Genomic DNA, 16,111 nt, shown 5'->3' with positions numbered 1-16,111 from the left:
AGCCACCAACAAGATAGCGGATCCAAAACTGCACTCTCCAAACGCCTTCATCCTCAAAGAGAATTGTGCCGCTTCAGTGTCCCCAGACTCATTGAACGGCATCTCCAGTCACCCAAAATATAGACACCATCTTTGACTCCTCTATCCTCATCCTTCTCAGCAAATATTAACCACTGATTTTCTCCCCAATTATCTCTCTAATTGGTCCACTTAACCATGTTCACATTGCTACCATCTTAATTTAAGCCTCCTAAATTCTCTCGGAGACCCCAGTAATGCCCTGCCTTTACCCCCAAATCCACTTCTTATTTTAGAGCCAAAAGACTCTCTCCAGAGAGTAAACCTGACTCCATGACTCCATGGCTTGAAAATTGTCAATGGTAACTCTAAAATATCAGAAAAAGTTGCATGCTGTTTCGCACAGAGTTAAGATGCTGTATAACCTGGACATGTCTTGGTTTTCAACCTCATCTCTTGCTAACTAATTCAACCCCTCTACTTCTTCTCTCACTGTGAGCTCCAACCAAGTATACTGTATATGAAATTCCATACATTTACCTTGATCTCCTTGACCTTTGTTAATACTATGATCAGTCAGGTCAGTTCAGTTGCTCAGCCATGTCCGACTCTTTGCGACCCCACGGACTGCAGCATGCCAGGCTCCCTGTCCATCACCAACTCCCGGAGCTTGCTCAAACTTATGTCCATCCAGTATGGTATGAACAATATAATAATACTTTGTTAGTATTATTCTCTGTCTCTCTCTCTCTCTCTCTCTCTCTCTCTCTCCCTCCCTCTCTCTCTCTCTCTCTCTCTCTCACACACACACATACACACACACACACACACACACACACACACCTGCACACAATGCAGGATAAATGGGTTTGATCCCTGGGTTAGAAAGATCCCTTGAAGGGAGGCATGGCACCCTACTCCAGTATTCTTGCCTGGAGAATCCCATGGACAGAAGATCCTGGTGGGCTACACTCCATAGGGTCTCAAAGAGTTAGACACAAACTGAAGCAACTGAGCAAGCAAGTAATAAACAATATAACGATACTTCGTTAGCATTATTCTCTCTCTCACACACACACACAAACACATACATTTCTGTGTCTGGCTAATTGCTATTCATCCTTTATGACTCAGTGAAACTATCCCTTCCTCCAAAAAGCCTTCTATGATTTTCTACTGCTTCCAAAGCTTCTAGCGCTTATTTCTCTATTGTTGTTGTTGTTGATTTACTCGGTTGTATCCGACTCTTTATGACCCCATTAACTGTAGCCTGCCAGGCTCCTCTGTCCATGGGATTCTCCAGGCCAGAATACTGGAATGGGTTGCCATTTTCTTCTCTATGGGATCTTCCCAACCGAGGGACTGAACCTGCATCTCCAGCACTGGAAGGCAGATTATTTACTGCTGTGCCACCAGGGAAGCCCTGTTTCTCTACTGAAGAATTTAAATTGCCTATAGACTTGTTTTTCTTTCCTTTCTAGATTATACGTTGTTTGAGAACCAGGTCAATGTCATTTTTCAAAATTGTGTGCTTATTGTCAAGCAGAGTGCTTGGCACATTATAGCTACTCAATAAAGGTTTCTTGACTTTAACTGAATAAGAACGTGGCAGAGTTAAATTAATTAAAAGGTGGTCATTCTTTTTCTAGGAGGTTTTGCTCTGGGGCAACAGCCAGACAAATGTGAGACACAAATTGCTCTTAGCATCTGTAAGCATAAACACTATGGGAGAAAAAGTGGTAAAGGAAATGAATGCAGATTCCAAAAGAACAAATATAATTGGCCATTTCAGGTGAAACAGGTTCAAGATATGTATGTCTGCACCTATCTAAACTATAAAGATTTTGTAAATAATAATTCCCAATGTTTATCAGTGTTCAAAGAAAGTGAAACTCTCAAATACCACTGATAATAATGCAAGATAGAATGACTTTTTGGTGACTATTCTATCACTGTCCAGGATCTTAAAGTTTTACAAAAGCTTTAAACTAGAAATTCCACATATGGAAATGTACTATAAGAAAATATCCACATACAACATTTTACTATGTAGATATTTATCACAAATCTTTTCTGTTACCAAATAAACAAAGATAACTTATGTATACAATAATAAGCTGATTAAAGAAATTGTGATGAAACAATAGCGTCATTAAAAAGGATACAAAGCATATTTATAGACATAGGAAAAGACTCAAAATATATGAGAAAAAAACTTAGAAAAATTCATGTACAATATGATCTTATTTTTATAAAAATATGTACAGATATGTGTGTACCCATAAATATGCATATATCAGACTAGAAGTTTACATAATAAGATATTAACTGTGATTATTTTTGTTTCTTAGAGTACTGCCATTTTGACTCTGTTTTTTGGAGGTTTTTCTATATTTTCAATATTTTTTCAATGGGCACAATGGCAAAGAATGTGTCTGCCAATGAAGGAGACACAAGAGACACATGCTTGATCCCTGGGTCTGGGAAGATCCCCTGGAGAAGTAAATGGCAACCCACTCCAGTATCCTTGCCTGGAAAATTCCATGTACAGAGAAGCCTGGCTGATTACAGTCCAGGGAGCTCATAAAGAGTCAGACATGACTGAGTGACTGAGCACACACATCTTTAATGTAGGATAAGAATAACTTTTCAGGAGCCAGAATAAAAAATTAGGCTTATACAATCACTCATTACTGTGAAATTTAAAAGGCCTAATATGTTGAAGAAGAGACATTACTTTGCCAGCAAAGGTTCGTCTCTTTTTCCTGTGGTCATGTATGGATGTGAAAGTTGGACTGTGAAGAAGGCTGAGTGCCGAAGAATTGATGCTTTTGAACTGTGGTGTTGGAGAAGACTCTTGAGAGTCCCTTGGACTGCAAGGAGATCCAACCAGTCCATTCTGAAGGAGATCACCCTGGGATTTCTTTGGAAGGAATGATGCTAAAGCGGAAACTCCAGTACTTTGGCCAACTCATGCGAAGAGTTGACTCATTGGAAAAGACTGTGATGCTGGGAGGGATTGGGGGCAGGAGGAGAAAGGGACAGAGGATGAGATGGCTGGATGGCATCACTGACTCGATGGACATGAGTCTGGGTGAACTCTGGGAGTTGGTGATGGACAGGGAGGCCTGGCGTGCTGTGATTCATGGGGTTGCAAAGAGTTGGACACAACTGAGCGACTGAACTGAACTGAATATGTTGATACCACGTTCTCACCATAAATATTTTACCATATTTATACAATATCTCACCACAGATATTTATACAGAAGTCCTCTTTTAAATAGAAAACTCCCTTGTCACATGTGATTACTAGCTCCCCATAAATACATCTAATAATTTTAATTTAAGAGATAGGTCTTTCCCAAGAAAACTGCTGAATCATGCAATTCAAAGTCAAGGCAATTCATACATCACACAACATCATCATCCAGCTCCTACTAAGTGCCAGGCTCTGTATTCATCACAGTCCAGGACTTACAACACCTTTCACCTCTACAAAATGATAACAGTTAGTGGGTTTTTGTTGTTGTTGTTGTTTTCCTTTTTTTTTTTTTTTTTTTAAACCTGAAACACTGTATTAGTTTTGCCAAACATCAAAACGAATCCACCACAGGTATGAATGAAAAACACTTCCTGCTGGGGTACAAATTTGCTGTCCCTTTCATCCAATGATGAAGCCATCAGGATGGCACATACTTTAAACTGTTTTCCCAAATGGGAAAGTGGATTCACACTTGATCTTTGTCCCCTCCTAACCCTATGGTTCAGTGACCAGAGGTGAACCATTTGCAGCTTGCTGGAGGGGAGTTCTATGCTCAGAAAATGAAAGTGAAAGTCACTCAGTCATGTCTGACCTTTTGGGACCCCATGGACTTCTCCAGGCCAGAATACTGGAGTGGGTAGCCCTTCTCTTCTCCAGGGGATCTTCCCAACCCAGGGATCGAACCCAGGTCTCCCGCATTGCAGGCAGATTCTTTACCAGCTGAGCCACAAGGGAAGCCCAAGAATACTGGAGGCCAGAATACTGGAATGGGTAGCCTTTCCCTTCTCCAGGGTATCTTCCCAACCCAGGAACAGAATCAGGGTCTCCTGCATGAAAGGTAGATTGTTTACCAACTGAGCTATCAGCAAACAAAACTCGTCTGTGCTCAGAAATCAGAGCAAAAACACCTATTGCACTTTCCATCAAACCCATTCTTTAAGTCCTCGTTATTCAACAGAAGAACAAGCTATTCTAACCTTCTAGTGAACTAAAACCACTTGTCTCATTAGACTCTAGAGACCACAAAGCAGACCTGGAAGTGAAGTTTTACAGAAACCCAAAGCCCCTCTGGGTTTCTATCAGAGAAGTAAAGCATGAGGGTCTTCTACCCCTCACATCAGGACACATGGTTTGACAAGCGGGTTATGAAGTCAGGGAAGGACACTAGGAATCTGCATATCTTATAAAATCTGGGCTGTAAGTTTATCACCATCCTCTCTTCTCCCCCACACCAACCATCCTTCAGGAACATTCAACCTGTAACAACAAGAAATAAGATGATAAGCCCAGTAGTGAGTGAGTGTTAGTCGTTCAGTAGTGTCCAACTCTTTGAAACCCCATGGACTACAACCCACCAGGCTCCTCTGTCTATGGGATTTCCCAGGCAAAACTACTGGAATGGGTCACCATTTCCTTCTCCATGGGATCTTCCCAACCCAGGGATCAAGCCTTGGTCTCCCACATTGCAGGCAGATTCTTTACCATCTGAGCCACTAGGGAAGTAGTATTTGATAAACCCAGGACTCAGTGCAAAGAAATGAAATTAGCGACAGTGTTTGCCCTAAGCCTTCTGCCAACTGCTGTAAGACCCACCTTTCCCCGATCTGCTTCACCTTGCCTTTCCTGCAAGAACTGGGCTCTGCCAGCGCACACCCTTGGCCTCAGGCTCAGTGGCCTTCAGTGTGTCTAATCCTCAGTCCAACTTCTCTTGAATCCTCTAACCCTTCTCCACAAGTCCTGTTGGGCTCCAACAGCCACTCCTGATCATCTTTACTATCTATTCCCTTCGCTAACTTGCTATGCCCCTCCCTTGTTCTCCTGGAAGATCAACACATTATATAACTTAACTGAACTTCTGAATCTTGTCTGAACAACAGCAGACTCGGTACACTCAGATAGTGGAAATGATCTCCCTGTAAAATAAATTCATGGGGCCATTTAACAGAGTAGCTGAAGGGGCCTGGCTGAGAGCCTGCATCAATCGCTGCCAAAACCCAGTCTCCCTTTATCTTCCCTTTTGTTCCATTTCTTTTCATTTAAGGTTAATGTTCTGGACCTTTCGAAACAGGTGACTCTGTTAATGTTAATAAGCAAGGTGTGATAGTATCTTCCATGACTTCAGATGTCAAACTTGGAGAAGAAGAAGGGAAAGTACTTTTAAATGGCCATATCCTCTTAATAACATTCCAAGAGAGAGACTGCTTATCTTGATTTTAATTTTTCAGGCTCCTTTCATCTCTTCTGCTAAAAATATGGCTTAGAGAAAGATCACCCATGAAGCACTTATTGGAAAGATATTACTCACATTTATTGGGAGCTGGCAGGAGATTGGGGCAGATTAAGGGCAAGGATTGGAGGGGGTGGGTAAAGTGGACAATGGTACCTAATGAGAATACATTTTATACTTTGTAAGCTCAGGCATAGTTCATAAACACAGCCCTGAACAAATTCAGATTTTAAAGTTATTTTACAAAGCATGGCCTGAAATTCACCTCTGAGTCTCCACTGAAGAAATATGCTTACGATAGACAAACTTACGGGAAGAAAGTTTAGCTTACTTAGGAAATTAAACTGTTTTCAGTCCCCCAAAGAATCTCTGATTTAAAACAAGTCCTTCTTACCTGTGGTTTAAAGCTCTGTTAGCCAACACGACAACATTCCCCTTTATATGAAAATCAGATGTCTTCAATGTTAGTCAGTGTTTCTCAGAGTAAATGATCCATGAACTAACCATCTGTATCAGAAGCACCTGGAATTTTCAGCAGGTCTAGGCTTCACTTCGGAGAAGGCAATGGCACCCCACTCCAGTACTCTTGCCTGGAAAATCCCATGGACAGAGGAGCCTGGTAGGCTGCAGTCCAGGGGGTCGTTAAGAGTTGGACACGACTGAGCGACTTCACTTTCACTTTTCACTTTCATGCATTGGAGAAGGAAATGGCAAGCCACTCCAGTGTTCCTGCCTGGAGAATCCCAGGGACATGGGAGCCTGGTGAGCTGCCATCTATGGGGTCAGACAGAGTCGGACACGACTAAAGCGACTTAGCAGCAGCAGCAGCAACAGGCTTCACTTCTCCTTAGCTCTCCATCAGCCCAGCCCCTTCTTGCTCACTCAGTCATGTCTGTTTGCGATCCCATGGACTGCAGCATGTCAGGTTTTCCTGTCCTTCACTATCTCCCAGAGTTTGCTCAAACTCATGTCCATGGAGTCAGTGATGCCATCCAACTATCTCCATGCTCTGTTGCTCCCTCCTCCTCTTGCCCTCAATCCTTCCCAGTATCAGGCTCTTTTCTAATGAATAGACTCTTCATATCACATGGCCAAAGTATCAGAGCTTCCCCTTCAGCATCAGTCCTTCCAATGAATATTCAGGGTTGATTTCCTTTAGGATTGACTGGTTTGATCTCCTTGCTGTGCAAGAGACTCTTGAGTCTTCTCCAGCATCACAGTTCTCTAGCCAACCTTCTATATCAAAGTCTCTGCTGAGTCAGAATTAGAGTTTGGAGTCTAGAGATACTTCCAGCCCCAGGCATTTGTGGCAAGTGATTAGGTAGATTTTGACCCATAAAAGGCCTAGATCCATGGACTCAGCTAAAGACAGAATTGAAGAATCCTGGCCATCCAATATAAAGGATCACAGGATTGGTACCTGGACAATGATCAACAGCACTTTGAGTTACTAAAGAAAAATGATGGCACCTCATGAAGCATCTACATCAAACATAAGGGGGAAAATAGGAATCAAGACCAGGGACAATGATTGCATCTTGTTAGCAGAGGTTCAAGTCCTAAGATGGAAATCCTAAAACAAAGATCTTTGGACAGGAACCATGGTTCTTGAGCTGGAACAAGATATAGCCTCATAAGCACACAAGCATATCTGATTAACAAGAGTGAATGAGTACTACTTAAGAGCTTAAACTACACCCAACATCAGGTCTCCTTATCAGATCAGATCAGATCAGTCGCTTAGTCGTGTCCGACTCTTCGCGACCCCATGAATCGCAGCACGCCAGGCCTCCCTGTCCACCACCATCTTCCGGAGTTCACTCAAACTCACGTCCATCGAGTCGGTCATGCCATCCAGCCATCTCATCCTCTGTTGTCCCCTTCTCCTCTTGCCCCCAATCCCTCCCAGCATCACAGTCTTTTCCAATGAGTCAACTCTTTGCATGAGGTGGCCAAAGTACTGGAGTTTCAGCTTTAGCATCATTCCTTTCAAAGAAATCCCAGGGCTGATCTCCTTCAGAATGGACTGGTTGGATCTCCTTGCAGTCCAAGGGACTCTCAAGAGTCTTCTCCAACACCACAGTTCTAAAGCATCAATTCTTTGGCACTCAGCTTTCTTCACAGTCCAACTCTCACATCCATACATGACTACTGGAAAACCCATAGCCTTGACTAGACGGACCTTTGTTGGCAAAGTAATGTCTCTGCTTTTCAATATGCTATCTAGGTTGGTCATAACTTTTCTTCCAAGGAGTAAGCGTCTTTTAATTTCATGGCTGCAGTCACCATCTGCAGTGATTTTGGAGCCCCTAAAAATAAAGTCTGATACTGTTTCCACTGTTTCCCCATCTATTTCCCATGAAGTGATGGGACCAGATGCCATGATCTTCGTTTTCTGAATGTTGAGCTTGAAGCCAATTTTTTCACTCTCCTCTTTCACTCTCATCAAGAGGCTTTTTAGTTCCTCTTCACTTTCTGCCCTAAGGGTGGTGTTATCTGCGTATCTGAGGTTATTGATATTTCTCCCAGCAATCTTGAATCCAGCTTGTGCTTCTTCCAGTCCAGTGTTTCTCATGATGTACTCTGCATGTAAATTAAATAAGCAGGGTGACAATATACAAGGTCTCCTTATACTCAGTATAAATCAAGAGTTCCCATAACAATGCTTCATGTTAAATGCACAAGACTACCAATGACTGGAATTCATCATCACAAGGCAAAAAGAGGAGGGACACAGGGTGCTTGGAGGGGAAGGGGCTGACATCACTTTACATCCCCAGGCTGTTTTATCAGGGGCAAGAAAACTCATCATTAGCCTGGTGTGCAAGTTCTAGCACTTGAGACACTCAAGCCTGAGCCCAGGGAGGACAGGCACATATAAGTAGAGGAAGCATCCTCAGAGCTCAGCTTTGTGCAATTGACCAGGGAAGAGGTTGGAGCAGAAATGGAAACTTTTCTCTCTGGGTTTTTCCAACCTACCTAAGTAAACCCACATTTCAGGCAGCATGATGACATAAAAGGCATGGAATGACAGAAAAATGCACACTTTTGAGAACCTACAGCAGGAGCTGTACTGGTTGCTCTCATACATACTGTTTCCTAGTGGCTCAGATGGTGAAAAGTCTGCCTGCAATATAGGAGATCCAGGTTTGAACCCTGGGTCAGGAAGACCCCATGGAGAAGCAAATGGCAACCTACTCCAGTATTCTTGCCTAGAGAATTCCATGGACAGAGGAGCCAGGCAAGCTACAGTCCACAGGGTCACAAAGAGTCGGACATGACTGAGCAACTCTCACTTTCACTTTCATTTATTAATAGTACCAACAACACTGATAAGTAAGTCACGTTATCCCCATGTTACAGATAAGAAAGCGAGGTTCAGAGAATTTAAGGGATCTGCCCAAGAAACTTTCTGACAATTTCTCACTCTCAGAGCAATAGTCATACATTTTTCAGAAGCTGCCTCTTTTATATTAAAAAACAACTTCTATGGAGACTTTGCTATGTTTATGATTAAAAAGAGGGCTTTCGAAACTAAATATGTGCACACGTATACATGCATATACAACCACACCGTCAATTTTGTATGTAGTTTGAGGGAAGAGAAAAGAGTTTCCTGTTAATTTTTTTTTGTTAATTTTAATTTATTTTTGGCTGTGCAGCATGTGAGATCTTAGATCCCACACCAGGGATCAAACTTGCACCCCTTGCACTGGAAGGACAGAGTACTAACGACTGGACCACTAGGGAAGTCCCATCCTGTGGATTCTTTGTGTGTGTGTATATGTGCACCTCTCTTGTTTGACCCAAACTCTGCAACATGTGTATGTGTGTGAGTTCTCAGTCATGTCCAACTCTTCACAACCCCATGGACTGTAACCCTCCAGACTCCTCTGTCCATGGAATTTTCCAGGCAAGAATACTGGAGTGAGTTTCCATTTCCTGCTCCAGGGGATCTTCCCAACCCAGGGATTGAACTCGTGTTTCCTTTGTCTCCTGCAGTGACAGACAGAGTCTTTACTACTGTACTGCCTGGAAAGCCCTAAAACTCTGCAATAGAATCACTGTAATGAAAACATACATAAAGCCCACATAGACATTCCATAAGTACCAGAACCCACTAACACTTTGAACCCAGTTCTGTCCAACACCAAGCCATGCTTTCTTGTACAACACATGCTACACTGCTTCACTCTTGCTCCTCCTGCTTGAGGCCCCCTCCCTAGCTCTCTCTACTTCTCAGGATGTCACCCAAACTGAGCCCATGTGCCCTACAGCCTGTGATCCACAATAAGAGAAGCCACTGCCATGAGAAGCCAGTGAACCACAATGAAAAGTAGCCCTCACTGGCTGCAACCAGAGAAAGCCCCTGTACAGGAACGAAGACCCAGTACAGCCAAAAATTATTCAATAAATAAATAAAAATTTTTTTAATTAAAAAAATCTAAACAGTCAACACCAAGGGAAATGTTTAAGCCCCAAATCAGAGCTGGTGCAAGGCTAGGCTGCCAAGAATCTAGAAGAAGGAAACCAAAACATAGTGAAAGCTGCCAAAAGAGATTTAGGATTGTTCCCAGGTCCTCAGTTAGCAGGCATGGCAACAAAAGACAGGAAATCTTTGCAGAAAACATTGAGGAGGAAAGAGTTCATGAGCCAACCCCAGGGTCTGAGATGGCCAGCATGATCAGGGAGACCAAACATGGGAGCAGGTGGTCACGTGGTCATTCAAGAGTGTCAAGGCTGCCTAAGAAGACCAGACCTCTTCTGCCACAGTGGGAGCTTATGTCCAGCTGAGCAAGGCAACTGGAGCCTAAATCTGACAGCCTGATTTCAATCAGCACTCCTCACCCAGAGGTGGAAAGGTCCCCACCTTTATAACTTGATTTTAGAAACACAGGGAATGGCACACTGGCCCCAGAATATGTACCACATCATATCAATGCTGAAATGCCTTTGGTTATGCAATAGAACTTGATGTCTTTTGTTCCGAATGAGATTTAAGGTGCTATAACAAAGAGGAAGGAATAGAGAACACCTTTCCTAGAAACCAAGTGTAAAAGGAAGAAAAGAACTTGGCTCCAGAAGGGTTAAAAAAAAGAAAAAAAAAGACATCATGAAAGGCAAAAGGGCATGGAAAGTGGAAGCAAAAAAAGCTGGGTATTTCACAGATATCATTTACCTTCAGCAGTGCTCCTCCAGGAGGTCCCTTCCTTCTCACCTAGTTGGAAGTGGCATGGGGGAGGGGTGGTGGGAATGGTCAGTGGTCCATGTCTGGTAGGGCCTCCCTATGCTTCCTTCATACTCCATGTGTACCACAGAGGACCTACAATACACACAACACAAGCAGAGGAGAAAAGCCGTGAACACAGAGCATGCTGTCAGCTGAGAGCAAGATGGTGCTGAGTTTCCAGCATGGACATGGCCACACTATTCCTGGCTGTCAGGGTTTTTTCTGTGATGTTGGACCAGTGCCGAAACCTCTCTGTACTTTCATTAATGCATGAACAATATGTCTAATCCCTGTCTCATAAGAATGCTGTGAAAACTAATGAGCTTATAAAAAAAAATACTAAACTGATGTAAAAGTCCTCTGTATACCCCAGAGAGGCTATAAACACCAGGTGATCTAATTTAAAATACAGATGTGTATTTCCATATATGTCAGCCAATATGAACATTCAACTTTACAAAGCAATGGCTATTTGGTTATTTATTTTAAAAGCGGTGGAGGGGAATGGATAGGGAGGTTCCACTTTGAAAACAGAATATCCTACAAGTGAAAGAAAACTAATGCTGAGTATTGTTCAAATTAAGATTTAAATATCAATAACATTTATTGGATTTCTAGGTGGCTCAGTAGTAAAGAACCCGCCTTCCAAAGCAGGAGACGCAGGTTTGATCCCTGGGTTGGGAAGATCTCCTGGAGAAGGAAATGGCAACCCACTCCAGTATTCTTGCCTGACAAATCCCATGGACAGAGGAGCTTGTCCATTTGGCAGGTTACAGTCCATAGGGTTGCAAAGAGTCAGACAGACTAAGCATAAACACACACTCACACAAAACCTTTATTGAGAACTTGCTAGGCACTAGATGCCAGGCTAAGCATGTATTATATGTATTATCCAGTTTAATCCTCATAGTAACCCATGAAAACTGTCCTTCCTATCTCTCATTTCACAGATAGGAAAACAGAAATTCTGAGAAATTAAGTAACCAGCCAGAGGTTATCTGTTTAATCAGTAGTGGAGACAAGATTTGAAGCCCAGGACTACTCAGTTCCTCATCCTTTTCTCTTTCTATTAAACTACCTGCCTCCCCAACAAATACATAGATCCCATAGACTATGCAATGTTTGTAGAGTAATAAACACCAAAAACCAAAACCTGGCAGAGAAGCTAAGGGAGAGGGGCTTAGAGATCCACATGCTTATTACTGTGAAGGATGTTTTAAATAAGATAGATTATCTCTAAATAACAAATCCATAGGAAAATAACTTGTGAAGTGTGAAATTCTTATTTACAGATGCTTGCTCCTTGGAAGAAAAGCTATGACCAACCTAGACAGCATACTAAAAAGCAGAGATGTTACTTTGCCGACAAACGTTCGTCTAGTCAAAGCTATGGTTTTTCCAATGGTCATGTATGGATGTGAGAGTTAGACCATAAAGAAAGATGAGCACCAAAGAATTGATGCTTGTGAACTGTGGTGCTGGAGAAGACTCTTGAAAGTCCCTTGGACAGCAAGGAGATCAAACCCCTCAATCCTAAAGGAAATCAGTCCTGAATATTCATTGGAAGGACTGATGCTAGAGCTGAAGCTCCAATACTTTGGCCACCTGATGTGAAGAATTGACTCATTGGGAAAGACCCTGATGGTGGGCAAGACTGAAGGCAGGAGGAGAAGGGGACAACAGAGGATGAGATGGTTGGATGGCATCACCAACTCAGCAGACATGAGTTTGAGCAAAGTCCAGGAGATGATGATGGACAAGGAAGCCTGGCATACTGCAGTCCACTGCGGAGAGACTGAACTGAACTGACTGATCCACTTGACTCATTCTGGCAATCATATTTATGACAGATTCAGATTTACAGGCAGATGCAGAATTCAATATTCCTCCATAGGGAAGGCATCCTTGCTTAGGACCCACTCCTCCAGTACTAATATACAGCACAAGCTCGGGCAGGTGACTGCCCTCCGCTATACAATCCTTCTCCAGGGGATCTTCCTGACCCAGGGATTGAACTCACATCTCCTGTGTCTCCTGCATTGTAGGCGGATACTTTACCACCGAGCCATTCAGGACTCTGCCCATAAAATGCAGTGAGATTCAATAAACATTGACAGAGAGCCCCTTCAGCACCAGACAAGAGACCAGGTGGTCTTTTCCAGCTATCCAGTAACATGGCTCTAGAAAAGCACTACCAAGACAGAGAGGGCAGTGTAATCTGCCTGGTGTCAATTACAGTGTTCAATTACAATGCTTTTCTTCCAACATCTAACTTATCACTGAGAACTGAAAAGTGACCCTGACTGGTGCTAAATTGGTTCCTCGTCACAAACCTAGCTATCCCCGGTCTAACTTTCCTCTCTGCAGCCTGACATTTCAGTGATCTTATGATTTAACACACCGTTCTCCAAAGGGAGCAATTGCCTCCAGGGCCTCAGAGGGAGTTGGTGACCCTGCGCTTCCTCCAGCCCACATGGTGTCCACCTGTTTCCTCTCTTGCAGCCACATGGTTCTCAAGACACTGCCTAAAGCCCAGAAGCAGAGAACAACGCAACCCTGAGCCCTACAAGCAGAGCTGAGATTTGTTAGCCATTCAGGGCAGAGCCGGAATCCTCCCGTTCCAGCTTCGAGAGCCAAGTTCAAGACCACTGGGGCTCCTCCAAGCCATCTGTGGACTCCATTTCACATCTCAGCCAGGAAGTACATGATGGGGGGAGAGGGAGAAGGAAGAGGCATATCCTTCTCCTGAGAAAGGAACTGCAGAGGAAGTCAGAAAACCTAAATATGAGCATCCATGGGGCTAACATCACCTGCATAATTTTATCTGAGGCCAGCCTCAAGCTTATGCAAACTAGACAGCTGCCAACCAGGGTAGGTTGCTCACAATAGTAAAAAGGACTCCTTGAATGAAAAAGATGCCTTTTCTGCAAACCTGCTAATGCCTAATTAAAATCCCAGGCTGTCACCTCTGTTCATAGGCTTACGGTCTTTGATTCCACTTTGCCTGGTCCTGCTATACAGGCTGGGGTAAGCACAGGGCTGACCAAGGCTGGCGAGTTGTCCTGGGGTCTGGAGCCAAGTCAGGTGTGAAGTGGTCATTATTAGCAGGACAGATCCAGAAGTGGGAGTCAAAGCATGACTGGGAAGACCCACCCCAATCTGTAGCCTCCCTCATCAGACCACTCTCCATCAACCATGGGACCCAAAGTCAAAATATAAGAAGCATCAGGCTTTCCAGCTTCACTCATTGTGATTGTCTTACTTTCCAGTTCTATCCTTGCCCTTGCTGAGTTCCTTCGTAGCTGCTTCATTCCACTGCCTGCTCAACATCTAAAGCTTTTACTTTTCTCTTTCATTTCCAGTCCCTTCCTATCACCCCAAACCAGACAACAGACAGGATTCTGCCTCCATGGCATTAGGGCAGGGGAAATACCACAGATAGGCTTTGCAATCAAAACAGTTTGAGGCAGGAGGCAGATGGGCACAACCATACTAAAGCAATTGGAAGTTCATTCTCTATTGACCGAAACTCCGAGATGAGAACAGCAGGACAATTAAGGCGATGAGGCTGGGCCCCACCCAGACCCCGTATTTCTCATTATCAAAGTCAGGAGACCTCCCTGACCACACATGTACAGAAAGGTTCCTTGGAGGCCAAAGGAGAGTTATGACAAGGGATGTTCTACCAGACAGCTTTTCAGTAGCATCCGTCTTGACTGAGAGATGCATGCGCACACATGAGAGGATCCTGAGGTATACTAAATACAGACTGTGAACCAGGCAAATCAGAATGATTGGCCGAAGGAAAACCAGGAGAAATGCCCCACATAAGTAATTCACACTGCCACGTGGGTGCAACTCAGGGACTCTCCCTGTGAGTCTCCCTGTGTATTTATCCACAAGCACTGCACTTTTTTCCTCCTAATAAATACTTTACTTACCTTACTACTTTCCATCTTGGTGGAAATTCTTCTCTGCAAAACTGAAGGCCAGGGCCCTTTCACTGACCACGGGCCTAGTGCCTCGGATCGAGTGCTTTCACAGCCACAACCTAGCCTCAGTCTCTGGCTGGGAACCCAAGCCCCGCTCCAACCTGTTGCAGGTTGAGGCCACCTGAGAATCACATCGAGTCCCAGCTCTGCCATTCATTAGCTATTTGAACTTGAACACGGTATTTTAAACTCTTTAATCTTCAGTTTCCCCATCTGTAAGATGAAGTCACTAACATCAACCTCATAGAGAAAAGCCCACACAGCAATGAAGATCCAGCATAGCCAGAAATAAATAAAATTATTTTTTAAAAAAACAAAGTGCATGATATTAAGACACAAAGTTGGGGCTCTCTTGTATCATTTTCTCCTAAAATCTTTAGGTTTGGAGGTCAACAAAGGGGGCTTCTTTGACTAATATACAAATGATCACTTCATGACCCCTAATTGCTGTATTTTTTCTTAGTATCAGGGTCAGTAGAAAATTTTCAATGCAAGAAGCCAGTTTATTCCATCCTTAGCTCAAAGCAGTTGATGAGAATGCATTGTTAGTAGGGATAGTTTCAGGTATGGCTTAGTCACAGGTTTTTGGCACAAGTGATATGAACTGGAAAAGAGTAAAACATATTACTGGATGGATCTGTGTCTTCTGTATTGCAATGTGTTCCTTACTTCAATTCCAATAGTTCTAGATTGGAAAGAGAAAGGTGGGGGTGGAAGGCAAAGGGAGAAAGGGGTGCGGGAGAGAGCAAAAAGCAGAACAAGAGAGAAAGAGATGGAAAACAGATTAGTTAAAGTGTTAAATAAACATTTGCTGGCAGCTTAAGAGGTAAATGATTTTTCGAGGCCCTATGTTCGTGGGTTAAGTCAACACTTACAGTCAGTCACCATAAGGGTTCCTGCCAGAGCTACGGACTGTATCACAGCACTCTAGGATGAAAAGTAAATATAGAACAGCACAGCACACTTCTCAGAAACAACCAACAGACGGGTTTTCTAAAGATCTCTAGCTAATCGACTATTGCCAAAACACCACCTCACAACTCAAGATTCCTACCCACCTTCTCCCTCCAAAAGCCCCACCCTGGCTAAAATGTCAACTTATCAAGTCAACAGCAGGCTGGGATCTCAGAAACCTGGAGTTCAGTCAAGATGGCAGGACCAGGAAGTAATAGAGGGTGTTGTTGTTTAATCACTAAGGCATGTCCGACTCTTGGCAACCTCATGAATTGCAGCACACCAGACTTCCCTGTCCTTCAGTCCTACCAGACTCTTGGAGTCTGGTCCAACTCATGTCCATTGAATCAGTGATGCCATCCAACCATCTTATCCTTTATCACCTCCTCCTCCTTATGCCCTCAATCTTTCCCATCATCAGGGTAT

General features: G+C 43.5%; 1 long non-coding RNA gene across 1 annotated transcript in view; it reads right to left on the bottom strand.

Annotated features, from left to right (window-relative positions):
• LOC123332896 overlaps window positions 1–16,111 on the bottom strand; it is a 126,414-nt gene that overhangs the window by 39,651 nt on the left and 70,652 nt on the right. Inside the window, exon 3 of the long non-coding RNA XR_006640874.1 lies at window positions 10,689–10,832. This is a non-coding gene — a long non-coding RNA (uncharacterized LOC123332896). The remainder of the gene's footprint in view (window positions 1–10,688; window positions 10,833–16,111) is intronic.

This window comes from Bubalus bubalis, chromosome 3, assembly GCF_019923935.1.
Source record: "Bubalus bubalis isolate 160015118507 breed Murrah chromosome 3, NDDB_SH_1, whole genome shotgun sequence".
Classification (NCBI taxonomy): Eukaryota; Metazoa; Chordata; class Mammalia; order Artiodactyla; family Bovidae; genus Bubalus; species Bubalus bubalis.
This window is presented reverse-complemented; position numbering and strand designations above follow the sequence as displayed.